Source organism: Peromyscus eremicus, chromosome 10, assembly GCF_949786415.1.
Source record: "Peromyscus eremicus chromosome 10, PerEre_H2_v1, whole genome shotgun sequence".
Lineage (NCBI taxonomy): Eukaryota > Metazoa > Chordata > Mammalia > Rodentia > Cricetidae > Peromyscus > Peromyscus eremicus.
The window spans coordinates 66,066,510-66,081,540 of NC_081426.1; the positions used below are offsets into that span (position 1 = coordinate 66,066,510).

Sequence of the window (15,031 nt, forward strand, 5' to 3'; positions counted from 1 at the left end):
TGACACACTTGCTAGCTGTAAGCTCAGCCCTTCAGCACACATTTATAGAGTACAAACTGTTCTAGGCACGGAAGGCACAGTTTCTGCACTTCTGTGGACTCTCCCGCTGGAGAGGGAAAACGGACATAAACAAACAAGTGAATCCTAACATGTCCCGGGAAGTTTGCACCTAGAGGTGGAGATAGAAGACAGGGTAGGGGAGCCTCCAAGAGGGTCTTGGAAGAAGAGGAATTTTGGCAGAGATCTTAGTTGAAGTCAGCAGGCACACACTGCAGATACCCAGGAGAAAGCTTCTAGGCAGACAGGCAGCAAGGGCAGAGGTAAGACGAGGCTTGGGGGTCCCAGGGGAGCAACAGCCTAAGTGGCTGGCTGAGAGGGACAGAGGCAGCTAGGGCCCAGTCACTTTGGGGGCCTGGTACAGAGTCCCTACAGGAGCGGGGGGGGGGGGGGAGGAAAGAGCAGGTCACTGAAAGGGAAGATAACCCCACATCCCAATGCTGCCTGTGCCAATGAATGGATGGCCCTGGAATGTGTGGGCTGCAAAGCAGCCGTGCACCCAGACAGGTTGCGGAACAGCTCTGAATTTCCCATAGTTTTGGCATCTCTCAGTCCTCTGGTCGCTTCCTGACAGTAGAAACACAGTGAAGTACAGGGCAAAAGCCCTGATCATCCAAAACCACAGAGGGAAGCTGGTGCATCAGCATAACTGTACGGTCACCAGCCTCTACTGAGCCTTGACTCTGCCATGACAGAGTCACCAACTGAAGGGAGAGCGGAAGTCAGGCCCCAGAAAGCACCAGCAAGGGGAGGGGCCATGAAAACCCCCTACCATGAGATCAATGGCTGATTTCCACTCAGATAATGAGAATTCAAGGTTGGTCAACTCTCTGGGAAGGAAGGTTCTTATTACTTCAGGGGAAGAATTAAGGATTAAGCTGCTGGTTAAATTTCATGAGGGTACATCCCATGCAAATATTTACTCAGCCCTTGCCCTGGGTCATGGCTCTGAGAAAAACAGAACAAAACCAAAACAGCCCAACACTGTTGCCTGTGTGGAACTCTCTGCAGCCCCCAGGTGCCTAAGCTGGCTTCACGGAGCGCTACAGGAGGTGCTGCTCTAAATTCCCAAAAGGGATCCATTCATTTACCCCTTAAAATTGTCCCAGGCAGACCTGACATCATCCTCTTCACACAGATGAGACTCAGAGAAACCCAGTGACTCTCCCAAGGTCACATAGTCATCAACGGCAGAACCTTTAGTTTAAGGTAGGCAGTCTAGGCCCAAAGCCCAGCCTCTCAGATGGTATGTTTTCGTAGGCAGCTGGTAAGCACCCGAAGGGTTATCAACATGCACAGCATAAACACAGTAAAACAGTTTGAATTTACCCAAGTAGCAGGAGGGAGATCCATCTAAGCTGTGGCAGCCCTGAATGATGGGCTATTTGGAAAGTTATCCGTTTTCCTTACCTGCAGGCACACATTGATCTGTGAGACAGCAACCTGCTCAGGTCTGTTGCCTGCTGCCAGGCACAGCTGGCCTGCACCAGGGGCTGACGGCTCATCCTCAGTATTTAGCATCCTTACAGTACAGGAAGGACCTTGGAGATACCACTTTACTGGCTTGACTCTTCTGCTCAACTCTCTTTACTCACCATCCAGGTGACAGTGACTTAGATTAGTAAGATTCCATTGTAAGAAACAGAACTCCTCTTCTAGGCCTCCTCCTCAGCACCACTGGGCAGTCACAGGCAGTTGACAACACCCCCATTCTCTTCTTTCTGGCAGGTGCCGGATTTCATGCTTCCCTGAGTGAGGTGGGACCACAGGATTGTATAGTAAAGTGGAAGCCTCCTTTCCTTGTACCTGCCTTTGTGACCATGGAGGCTTGGAGACTACGGTTGTCTGGCCAGAGGCCCACAGACCTAAGGGGACACGGCCCAGAGAAGACACTAACCATCACTGTTGTGTATTGCAATCCAGTCCCTATATCTGAGGGTTTTACATCCATGGATTCAACCAACTATAGATAGAAAATATTCTGGAAAATACTGCATCTACACTGAACATGTATAATGTGTGGGCTTTTTTTATTCCCTAAAAGTATAGTGTAACAACTGTCTGCATAGCATTGACATTATCTTGGGTATTAAAAATAATCTAGGGATGACTTAAAATGTACAGGCAGCTGGCTGTATGTAGGCTGTATGCAAAAAGTGCATCATTTTATATAAGAAAATTAATTGGGCATTTGAGAGTTTGTATCTTGAGGTTTCTGTGAATAACAAGGGATGACTGTCCTGAGATTCTATAACTGTTGTTCACATCACCTAACTGATCCAAACATCAAGCCTCCAACTTCTAGGTTAAAAGAAAATGAATGAAGACTCTACATCGTCGACTAGAGAGGAAACGACAGCACTAGCCATCACTGGGCCTTCAGTGGGTACATTATGCACACCTAATCTTGGTAAGCCTGAGACATAGGTACTATCTCCAATTTATACGCATGGAAGCTGAGGTCAGAGAGGGAAGGAGACTTAAGACAGAAAGACAAGTTTCTGGGTCTTGTGGGTCTATGATGTGCCTGTAAAGAGCATGTCCAGCTAGATTACTCTATGCACCAAACCAGGGTCCCAGGACAGTCCTGGTGATGGGCTACAGCTGATGAAGGTGACAGTCATCCAAAGCGGCAACTGTAATACTGGATGGTTAGAGTTTCCAGCTAGGACAGGGGTGGGGCAGGACTCAGGAAGGAAGAAAGGAAAGTGAACACAGCAGGGGAAGCTGGGAAAGCAGGAGGGAAGAAGAATGGCCAAGTAAGGAGGTTCCCTTCCTGTCCAGATCTGCACACATTCAGTAAGAATACGCCATATGTCTCACCCTGGCGCACACAGCCATTGAGGCATACTGCCTTTGGCGGGTGGCATCAAAGCCACCCCCAGCAGCCAAAAAAGAGGCCACTCCACCCTCCTGTAACAGCAGCCCCCAGCCCAGCTGGCCTAGGAATTCAAACTCAAGCAGGCAGTGCACATTCCAACCCAAGAGCGAAAGGCAGCTCTCCACTGGTTTTCCCTGCTGAGGACTGTCACTGGGCAGAGAGCGAACAGCAATGGAGATAGCCCCGTGTGGAAGGAAGCTGAAAGGCTATTTAGCAACGATTCAGCTGATCAGCCCCGCAGTGGACTCGAGAATGGCTCCTGCTCCTTCTCCTTACACTCAGCCACATACCCTGAATCCTGCGCTTCAGAAACAGATCCCACCTGCTCACAGACTAAGAAATGGGTGGTTCTGAGGCTAGAGAGGTAGCTAGCTGGTAAAGCGCTTGCCATGCAGCCTGGAGACCTGAGTTCAGATGCTCAGACCCATATAAAAAGCTGGGTGTGGTAGTATACATCTGTAATTGCTGTGCTCGGAAGGTGGAGCCGGGAGGATTCGGCCAGTCTTGCTGCATTGTTGAACTTTGGGTTTAATAAAAGACCTTGTCCCCCCAAACAAGGTGGGAACTATAAAGGAAGATGCCCAACATTAACCTATTGTCTCCACATGAATCTTCTCCCCCAGCCTGCCAGAAATAGGTAGCTTTCCTATCTAGCTCCATGGAATCTTGACAGGGAAGCCAGTCTTACATTAAAATTCAAGTCCTGTATAACAGCAGTTTGGTGGTCTCGCTGTAGAATGGAGAAGCTTCAAGCGGATCTGAAGATGACCTGGAAGGGCTCTCGGGACCTAGAGTTCCTAAGCACAGCTAAAAAGAGGCGCGCAGCTGGAATGGCCTGAAACAGGAAGCATTGCTCCATGAGTTCAGATCTCAGAAGGGACGCCCAGAGTCCCTAAGTGGAGGGTTTAGGCAGGAAGTGGTCAGTGCTGGGGCACCGGGAAGAGGGCCTTCCTATAGGAATAAAGAACAGACATGGGCTGAGAGAGACAGGGACAGAAGGGCACTGCAGTCGTGGGAGGAGTCGACAGCACTCTGCAGGCATGCTTTCCTGAAGGGAGTGCTCAAGACGAGGCTCTCAGCTCTTGGAAATGCTCCTTTTCCCTGCTATACCAGCTCAGATGTCACTTTCTCCATACAATCTCCTTCGGTCCCTCAGAGGCCCTCGGTGAGAGCTTTGCAGCCTTGGTGCTCAGCTCCTTTCTCCGAGCACATGAGGGGTACTACGAGATCCTGGAGCTTGCCTTTAGCAGCAGGAGCAGCCTCACTCTCCCTGCTTTGGGTTGGACATGGCATCTGTGTGCTGAAGGGTCCTGTGGTAGAGGCTTGGTTCCCAGTGTGCCAATGGTGGTAGGCGATGGAACCTTTAAGAGGTGGGGTCTTAGTGGATGATTAGAACACGGGGGCATTGGCTTCTGAAGGGGTGAACGCCAATGTGTAGAGTGAGATGCTTATTCATGATCAAATTGTTTCAAAAAGCAGCGCGTCCATGGCTTCCAGTCTTGCTTCGTGACTGCTGTGGCAGGCCCGTGATTGTAACAACATCTGCTACAAGGCTCTCATCAGATCTAAGCAGAAGTGGGGCTGCAAGTCCTGGCATTTCCAGAACTATGAGCTAAATAAAACTCATTTCTTTGTCCATTACCCAGCATCCAGTATTTAGTTACAGCAAAGGAAAATTGACTAATGCACTCTTCTAAGTACAGCTTCCGAAAAGCTTTCCTCTGGTTGAATTAAAATGTATTGAGTCTCCACTATGTACCAGATACAGTTCCTTAGGGTTAAAACTATGAACAAGATACCATTCTTCCTTAGCAAACAGAGTTACCTTTAGGTAACTGCTAGAGCCACACCTCAGGTTAGAAGAGAGGAGTGGGAGACCAAGGGCCTAGGAGAGACCATTTCACTCTAATGAATATGACTCAAACAAGGGGGTAGGGGGCCATCTTGGAACAGTGTTAGTTTGGCTGAGCGTCTTGATATGAGGATACTCTTCACTAAGTAGGACTTGTCTATATCACCGAGCTTTATAGACAGCTAAGGAAATGGTCCATTTTATAAAGCCGCAATGCAAGAGAAAAGGGAGGGGAAAGCAGAAGGGCATTTGGCCTTATCTAAATAGACTAAAGAAATCTTCTAAAATGGTACAGAAAAATAAAGGACGTGCGAGTAGTTCAGTGAGTCTACATGGGGGCTGATGCAGGAGGCTGGCTGCCCTACTCCTCCGCACGGGTGACAAAATCAAGCCTTTGCTAACACACCAAATATAACAGCTCATGTTAAGGAATCACTTGGTTTGAAACAAAAGCCTCAGACATTAGGGTTGTGGATTTTTTTGTTTTTGTTTTTTCCTCTGGGCATAGTATGATGCCACTCTGAGTAGAGATTAACTTGATTCGGTATTCATGGCAATTAATAAGAATAAAAACACTTTGGTAACCAGGTCTAATGGTAATGGAACTGTTGACATTCCCTAGTAGATGGAGGAAGCCAGGGTCTCAGTATCCGGCTAGTATTCCCTACCAGACTCCTCGGCTACAAACTATTTTAGAAATGTTAGATCATATAGGAAGCAGAAGATGAATTGAAAGGAGTCTGTGATGCAGCTTCCAAGAAGTCATCATCCCTGATGGTGTGAGACTGTGAGGTGACACAGTTGTTTGGGAGCTACTCAGTACCTTAGTTGGTCACTATTGCTGTGATGAAACACCATGACCAAAAGCAATTTGGGGAGGAAAGGGTTTATTTGGCTTATGCTTCCACATCATAGTCCATCACTGAATGAAGTCAGGACAGGAACTCAAACAAGGCAGAAACCTGGAGGCAGGAGCTGATGCAGAGTCCATGGAGGGGAGCTGCTTACTGACTTGCTCCCCATGGCTTGTTCAGTCTGCTTTCTTATAGAACTCAGGACCACCAGCTCAGGCATGATGCTGCTCACAATAGACTGGTCCTCCCACATCGATCTCTAACTAAGAAAATGCTCTACAGGCTTGCCTATAGCCTGATCTTATAATGGGCATTTACTCAACTGTAGTTTCCTCCTCTCAGGTGATGCTAGCCTGTGTCAGGTTGACACAAAATTAACTAGCACACTCAGGCTCCTATAGACAACTCTTCACCATTGTTTTATAAATAAGCCCAATAAAATTATTGGTTCACCAAGCAATAAACTCATTGGCTTGCCAAGTTGGACTTCAGTGGACTCTCACTTTGGTTTGCCATTGTGCTCTATTTGGGGTGAATAGACATTTGCTCACATGTCCCCAGGAAAAGCTCATGTAATAGTCAATTGTGTGGCTCAGTCCATCTGTACAGCTTTAATGGTGACAGCTTTAATAGCTGAGAGTGTTATTTATGAAGGTCAGAAACTTCCTCCTTCACAGTTCTGGAGGCTGGAAGCCCGAGATCAGTGGGCCAGCATCTGGTATGGGCCTTCTTGCTATGTTCTTGCAGAAAGAACTTACCGCCCTCATCGGGCCCCTTTATAAGGACTTTAATCCTAGTTCATGAGAGAAAAGGCCTCATGGCCTCCTATGTTCCCTCTTTGATGCCCTGGCTCTTAATATGATTTACCGGCAACAGCCGCAGTCTTGGGGGGGGGGGCACAGTCAGTCTCCCCACAACAGTGTGGAAAGCAAACCTCCAGGCCTGTGATGCCATGCAGTGGATCTGTGTGACCCATATCTTCTTCCTTTTCTCCTCCCAACCCCCCTAGTGCATCTAAAATAGAACAATGTGGGAGGGTGGCACTAGACACATGGGATACTTTTATTTTTAGCTCACTGAGAACATTACATTTATCAAACAAACTAATGAAATGAAAGCCTAGCATCCCAAAATACCTAAATGTCCAAATGTCAATGGCACAGCAGATAAGCCCTTAGCCATTGACAAGGATAATATGCATTAAAAATACTCCCCGTGGGCTTTATTGAATGGTAGACAATGAATGTAATTTTAAGCCCATCTGTCTTACTTAAGTGTGATTAATACAATTACAGAATAATAGCTTAACACTAAGGTCAATGTAGAACAAGAGTAAGAACTCTTTGATTTCTTTGTTCCCACAAATAACATATTACATAAAAAATATTTCTATGCTGTAGCAACATCACACAGGCCTATAACAACAGAAAGGGGTACCGGGAATGTTACACAGGTCTGTGACTCACAGGGGTCATTAGGAATGTTACACACGTCTGTGACTGGGAAGGACACTGGGAATGTTACACAGGTCTGTGACTCATAGGGGTCATTAGGAATGTTACACAGGTCTGTGACTGGGAAGGACATTGGGAATGTTACACAGGTCTGTGACTGGGAAGGACATTGGGAATGTTACCCAGGTCTATGACTGGGAAGGACACTGAATGTTACACAGGTCTATGACTGGGAAGGACACTGGGAATATTACACAGGTCTGTGACTGGGAAGGACACTGGGAATATTATACAGGTCTGTGACTGGGAAGGACACTGAATGTTACACAGGTCTGTGACTGGGAAGGACATTGGAAATGTTACACAGGTCTGTGACTGAGGAGGACACTGTGAATGTTACACAGGTCTGTGACTGAGGAGGGACATTTGGAATGTTACAGTTTTCCTAACATCATAGATCAGAAATGTTCAGCTCCTTTCTGTACCCAGATAACTGGGATTTGAGAGCTGTACCTTGACCAGCAGGGCAAACGAAGCATTAGGGAGAGAGACCCCAGGTCAAAAGCAGTCATAGCTGTACAGTTCTAGCTTTTCAAAAACTGTGTTTTAAACCTTGTTTTTACTTTGCTTTTTGATTTTTTTTTTGAGACAAGGGCTCACTATTTAGCTAAAGGCTGGCCTAAAACCCATGATCCTACTGTCTTTGTGCCCCCAAGAAATGAGATTATAGTCCAGTCCCACATGTCTAGCTTAGGGTGATTTCTTTATTGACCTCAAATTAAGGGTTCTTGTTGTGGTTGTTTTTGTTTGTTTTAGCCTGTTCTCCATCCTTTCAGTTTTGAAAGCACTCTTGAAAATCACAACTCCCCTTCTCTTTCTTAAGAAAACTGAATGTGAGATTTGTATGGCAAACCTCAGGGGTGCTCTTATTCTTCTATTTTTATATTAGCTAATTTTAAAGGCAGACCATAACCTTTTAAAATTGTTGTCTTGCTCTTATAGTTTGAGAAGAAAATAAAAGCTTGCCGACTTGGAATGATTCATAATGGTGCTAAAGTGAAATAAGCTACCAGTAAAGAAAAAAGTTAAGACAAGATGCTTGACTCAAAAGCATAGACAAGCTCCTAAGTAGATAGCCAGAGTCTCTGGGAGGGTGGCCATGGCTGGTGTGATGGTTCATCAGTTAAGTTCCCTCCTTTGTGTGATCATAGGCCATGACTACATGGGCTTATCTTGAAGGTCAAAAACATCCCCACAATCTGACAAGAAAGCACATCCCATTCAGTTCTTTCAGAAGGTGGTGTGGTGGCTGCTGGTACTGTCATCTTGACAGGATCTGGAATCCACCAGTCAATGGACCTCTGGGAGTGCTTGTTGGAGGTTATCTCGAATATATTAACTGATGTGGGAAGACTCACTCTAATAGTGGGTGAGACTCTTCCCTGGGAGACTCAAGACTGGACAAACTCTAGAAAGCAAGCTGAGCACTACCAGCAAGCATGCTGGATTCATTGTTTTCTGCTTCTTGACTGCATAGACAACGTGACCAGGTCCCTAAGCCCTGCAGCTGTGAGCTCTTTGCCATGATGGATTGTAACCTGGAACTGAGAGCCAAAGCCCTTTCTCCGGTACGTTGTTTTTGCCAGGGCAGGTTACCATAGCAACAGAAGAGAAACTAAGGCACATGGGAACATTATGTTCTAGCTACCAGGGGATTTCTAATCTAAAAAGGTTGGGGTTAAGGCTGGCTCTCTTCATTTCTAAAGATCATCTTTTGCTGTGTCCAGTTCAAATTCATCATTCCTTCTTAAACAAAGACAAGTATGATAATTTTCATCAGTCTTCTATAAATGGAGGTAGGAATGATTTTACTATGATAATGGTTATGATTAAGTCCATGAACAATCACTAAAGTTTTTAATCTTTCCAACCAAATGCATCATTTATGTTTCTATAGTTTTCCACAATATAACTATGTATTTTTAAATTCTAGAAAATTGTAAGAGGTAAAAGAAGTAGGCCCTCACCTTTTAGACACCCCTATTTTCCGGTTTTCAAGTATGTCTGAATAGAGGATGGGTGTATTAATTAGCACTTGGAATTCAGGGACTGTTTTTCTTTTACTTTTAGGTATGGCAGGAAAACTGGAACAGACCAGTACACATCGGAAGAAAAGGGTAAAGATCCTGAGAATGGAGTTGGCTGGCCCTGTGGAACTCAGCAGGCTAAAACACACTGCTGTCTTTTGACTCCTGCTTGCCACAGCTCCATCCACATACACTCTCCCAGAGTGCTCTTCTTCTTGCCACCCTAGGGTTCCAGCTGGCAGAGCTGTGTTGGCCCTTACACTGTTCTTGCAGGTTTTCTTCTCCCTAATTACATATATTTGATCACTCAGCTAGAAAAACATCTTGGCAAATCACGCTACAGTAATCATTTCCCTCTTCAGCTCACCATTGAGAAAACCATCTGTTGTAATGAACCCAAGGTTCAGTCAAGGACGGCCATTCAGAGAACCTTCCATTCCAGAGAAGTTGCCAGACAGAAGCTGCTGACTTTTCACACCCATGACTGAGATTGAACCTCGGTCTTCATACGTCCATAGCACACGGAACTCAAGTTCATCACTCTTCAACTCAACCTATAAATCAAGTCCAATCTCAACAGAAATCACAAAACGTTGTGCATGTGCAATACAAAGGATCCTAACATGTCTGTAGACGAGCATAGTGCTAAGAACAGCCAAGGAAAACTTGAAGATGAGCAGGCTTCCTGTGCCTATGTAGTAATTAAGACAGTGTGGGACTGAGATAGAGACAGACAAATAGACGCATAAAGGCAAACACAGTCTTATCAGTTCCAGGCATGTATGGAAACAATATGTGGCTGAGATGGCACTGAAAGTCCATGGGAAAGTGTGAAGTATGTAATAAGTTTTATTTACAAAACCAATACAAAGCTTTGCCCATCCTCATATTATAAAATATATGGGGGGGGGTCCAGGTGTAATTAAGGCCAATATGTGAAAAAAAAATCCAACTCTTTGAAAGTTTTAAAAAAAATAGAGAGAACCATAAATAACGTGAACAGACAAGCCTTAACCTCCTATATGGCATTTGTAACAAAAGAGCCAGCAAAAGATTAGCTAGCAGTGGAGAAATCAGTGAGAAAATCAATCGGAAAATGTCAAACATCCAAGGTGAAAACTAGGCATAGAATACGAACACAGAGATCAGAGAAGGACTCCTGTGAACAAGACAAGTAGGAAGGAACTTTGACCAGAATCATGGAAATAAGAAGGATGCATATTTAGAAATCAGATACACCCAAGCCCCCCACCCCACCCCATGCCAGAGACACAGTAGGTAAGATGGGACAGCCTCGTGAACAAAACTTGGACAAAACCTAAGAGGAGTCTGGTGGATTTGCCAGGAACCTAGCAAGTGTTTCCTGGATGTACCATGGCCTCCATCATTGCCACCGGAGTTCCAATACTTCCACTAAAGTCTGTCACCCTCACAGACTCAGGCATCAGTGATGTGGCTGTGTACCATAGGAAGACACAGTGTTTTGAGTCTGAGGGCCTGGGTGTACTAGCTGTGGGACTTTGGATAGATCTGTGAATTCTGAGTCTGTTTCCACAAAGACAGACAGGACCCCAGGGCCTGCAAGCTAGTGAGAATGTGCTGGCAAAGTGCAGACCCGCCCAGATCAAGCTGGTGCAAGTGTTCGGCTCCTAGTGAGAGCCTGCAAAGTCTCCTCACTGCGACTGATGGTTCTCGCATGGAAGTATCTGAGTAAGGTCAGACTCCTACCTCCCCGGGAGAAGTGTGAACCTCAGAGGATGCCACATCAGCTAAGTTCCCAAAGGCACAGGCATAGCCTTTTTCCCCTGCCAGGGTGTAGTGTCAGGGGGGTGGACAGGCTGCATGGAAATCAACGGGTGGGTTGAGTCTTTTTCTGTATCTGTTTCTAGGGCTGTAATGTGTATTTTCTATCTTCCACATCCTGCTTTCTATTTTCCTCTCCCCCCCACAGGCGCTTTAAATACTGATTAGAAGGAGTAGGCATCTTAAGAGACAGACTAAAGGGACTCTTGCCTCATCAGACTGAGTTACTGTTCTGAGCATGAAGGTGATTGGAGAAGAAACACAGGATGGCAGTCAGAAGATGGGTCACCTTCTCTCTGTGGGGCTCAGGCAATGTCACATGGATATCCTCAACATAATTCTTACAGGATAACAAAAGGGATATCCTCAGCATAATTCTTACAGGATACTAAAAGTGCCCTAGAACACATGTTTCCTACACACACACTTCCATGTTCATCCTGCAATGGTGGGATCTTTTCCAGTTCGCATATGGTGGGTTCAGAGCCGAGGGCAAGCCCAGGGGCCTCTTCATGGGCACATCATACTCATTTGTTTCTGAGTCATGTTTCCAGCTGCAGCTGTCTCTGAAAGCAACTACTTCCCCTTTGATGTCAGGGTGATCACTTTCAATTTTGACTCATCCGACAGGTGTTCCCTCACCAGCTCTGTTCTGCACCAGCTGTATTCCCTCGAGGTTCCCAGCAGAGAGGCACAGAGACAGAGCCCCTGGCCAGAGGCTCCATTCACAACTCTAGTCTGTGGTGCTCACCCTGAAATCGCCTCCTTCTCCACTTCATGGAATATGCATAGTTACCCGGAGAACCACAGAACATGGCCAGACACGAATGCTCCACAGAAATAATGACAGTCCAAATCATTTATTCTCTGACAGAGGAAAAGGTCACGATTATACCAACAAGACACTGGAATGGGCCAAGCAGTCTTGCCCCTTTGTGCAGAAACAAAGAGAGCTTAGAGAGACATTGCTTCTGGGCATGGAGTCCCACGCAGGGCACAGAGCCTGGCATTGCAGTGTGTATGTTGACTGTGCATGGAAAGCTGCTATGGGTCTGCTCTGGGCAGAGCAGATGGGCGGTGGCACCAGCAAACAGATCTGGATACCCAACAGAACTGTACACATTAGTGACAGAAGTCGTGGTCCATGATGCTGCCTGTAGTTTAAATCTGGGGACAGAAGAGAGTGGCAGCGGCATGGCAGGACAACATCTTGTTTTATTTTTAAAAAAACAGCATTGTTTTAAAAAATCCTTTATTTCTATGTGTATTGCTTGCATGTATACCGTGTATACAGTGCCTGCAGAGGCCAGAAGAGGGCATCAGATCTCCTAGGACTGTAGTTACAGACAGTTAGGATCCACTACGTGGTGCTGGGAATCGAAACTGGGTCCCCTGAAGGAACAGCCAGTGCTCTTAACCACTGAGCCATCTCTCTAGTCCAAGCAGAATAATATTTTGAAACACAAATGGAGAGCACATACATGCATTGAGTCACACTTCTTTCGACTTTACAACCCATCTCCTCTGTTAGGATGAACTGTTTGGGGTACCTAGAAAACAGGATTGACAGAGGTAAGAATCCCTGGATGACGGTGGTGTGGTATTGGGAGCTGTTCAGGAAAGAGGAACACTGTCAGCAAATCTGCACCTCTGAAAAAGGGCAAGTCTGCTCCCTACCCAAACACACAGACAAGCTAGACGTGTGTGTGTGTGTGTGTGTGTGTGTGTGTGTGTGTGTGTGTGTGTGTGTGAGAGAGAGAGAGAGAGAGAGAGAGAGAGAGAGAGAGAGAGAGAGAGAGAGAGAGAGAGAGAGATACCCCAGACATACATAGGTGTATCGAATAAAGGGGCTCTATGCTCTTTGCTTGCTTCACCTTGAATGGGGCCCATGAAAACCAGTAACAGAGAAGAAATATTTGTGCCATGTGACAGACCATATTACAGAGTGCTCAGTACTGTCTGTGGTCTTAAATGGCTAGTACGACCTGGCACAGATCCTGGAGACTCTGAGCTCCTCTTGCATAAGGGCCAAAGAGCCAATGGGGTCTAAAAACAACACACACATGCACACTAGATGTACAGTTCAGTAGGAATAGCGTTGTCCTGGGGCAGAGGAGCACTTGTTAATCCGAGACTGTGAAGTCTCTATGGTGTCTGGTCACATAGATGTTGCCTACAAGTGGTTGCTGGCTATTTCAAAAGGCATTTTTAGCAAGGCATTGCAACAATAATGAAATGCCCTTAAAGTCTATGTTTAGTATTTGTGAGAGGGGAGAAGATAAACTTTGTTCTGGAATAAAACTAAACTGGCCATGTTTAATTTAGTTTCTCTCAGGGTTTGTCAGTTTTTCCAATGCCAGGTCTTAGACTGCACATTCCCTTTAAGCAGACTGCTGGGGTGATGGAGTGGAGAACAGCTGCCGGAGAGCGTTCCTAAAGAGATCCCAAATTGGCCTGTGCCACTCTCTGCTCACCACATGGACCCCATCTGCAGCAGGGGCATGGCAAGGAAGGGAGACCAGGAATGGCAGGGCAAGAAGTGGCGTTCTTCTTCCCTCCACCTGGTACTTTCCACCCAGCCTCTCTTTTCCACCTAGACATCTGACCTCAACTCTGGGTCCCGTGGCTCGAGAGCTCTGCCACCCTCCTCTCTACCACCCCTCTCAGGACTTAAGCCGTGTGTTTCTGTGATATGAAGAGAGCTGTGTAAGCCATGGTGAATTTATTTACTCTTCTGTTCCCTCATGACAGACAGGGACTTCCCAAGTCTCTCTGCCATCAGTAAGCATGAGGCAAAATCAGAGCAGGGCTGAGCACAGAGCATTGTGACCTAGATGGGAGGCATTTTCCCACTCAGTCTCCTTCCTGACAGCCAGATTTCTGTGGCTATCAGTTTACCCTTTGATGGCCAAGACTCAGAAGCAAGTGGGTATGGTTCCATCTCTATAAAATTTATCTTTAATATCTGAACTGGGAAACATTCATTTGAACAATATGAAAGTGCTGTTTGGGTACATTAAAAATGACTAGAAATCAGAAAATTCATAGACTTCAACTCAGACCCACAAGGCAAAGCTTGGAAATGTGGCAATAAAGAGGAACAAGCGGTCTAGTGAGCCCCATAGAGAGTCTGGAGACCAAACAAGATAACCACGGCTTACACAGCTGCATCCGTATCAGAGAAAGACACAACCTGAGCCCAGGATCGGCCTCCAAACACAAACATTCTCTCAAAGGCTGCTGGGACTGCAGAGGTAAGCATCTGGCTAAGGAGTGGGGGTCTTCTTTGGGCCATCCTCTCCAGGGCCAGCTCCTATCTGCAGGGCTGCACACCCCTCTTTCTTCTGTGGCTTTCCTCCCTTGCTCCCTCTGATCTGCAAGAACCTTGCCTACCCTGCCCTCCCAGTGCTGGGCCTTCTGTCACTCTGGGCCCTGTTCAATCTGTCTTTGCTCTGTTTGGTAGCAATGTTCCTCTCCTCCTTGAATGTCACCTTCGGGTCCCTCTCTTCCCACATGGATGGCTGGTGTTCCCAGCTGTTTCTTGTTCCACTAGCCTTAGGTTGGAGGTAGGGTGTAGTGCAATGGGTACTCAGCACTGTGCTCTGCTTGGGACCATGAGAAAAAGCCACTGGCATGCTTCCTTCCTGCATTCCATTCGTCTTCTTCATGCCAATTTGAGTAGGTCCCATTTCCCAGAAGAAAAAATAATGATTCTAATATAAGAAAGCAGACCCCTGGAGAACAATTATTTATTATTAATATTTATTAAAGGGTCATTAGCATGATAGACCTGATAGGACTTTTCTAATTTTTACTCTTCACAATGGCTCCATGAAGCAAGTACTATTATTATCCACATACAATACACCTGGCTCTGAAGTAGGGTGGGGCTCTAGGACTTACTTCAGGGGTTGGCATTGGTTGGCGACAGAACTACAAGGCCAGAACGCCAGGCAGATTCTAGAGCTCTGGCACTCAGCCTTCCTGTAAAACACCCCAAATCACCCCATTTCCCACAGCATTGCAGGACATCCATAAAAAGC

The 15,031-nt window shown here is 46.3% G+C and overlaps 1 protein-coding gene and 1 long non-coding RNA gene across 2 annotated transcripts in view; one reads left to right on the top strand and one right to left on the bottom strand.

Annotated features, from left to right (window-relative positions):
• Positions 1–15,031, bottom strand: part of Scfd2 (sec1 family domain containing 2) — a 323,711-nt gene that overhangs the window by 46,982 nt on the left and 261,698 nt on the right. The window lies entirely within an intron of this gene.
• Positions 9,227–11,408, top strand: LOC131921264 (uncharacterized). The gene is made up of 2 exons (XR_009381917.1): positions 9,227–9,275; positions 11,137–11,408. It is a non-coding gene; the product is annotated as an uncharacterized LOC131921264 (long non-coding RNA).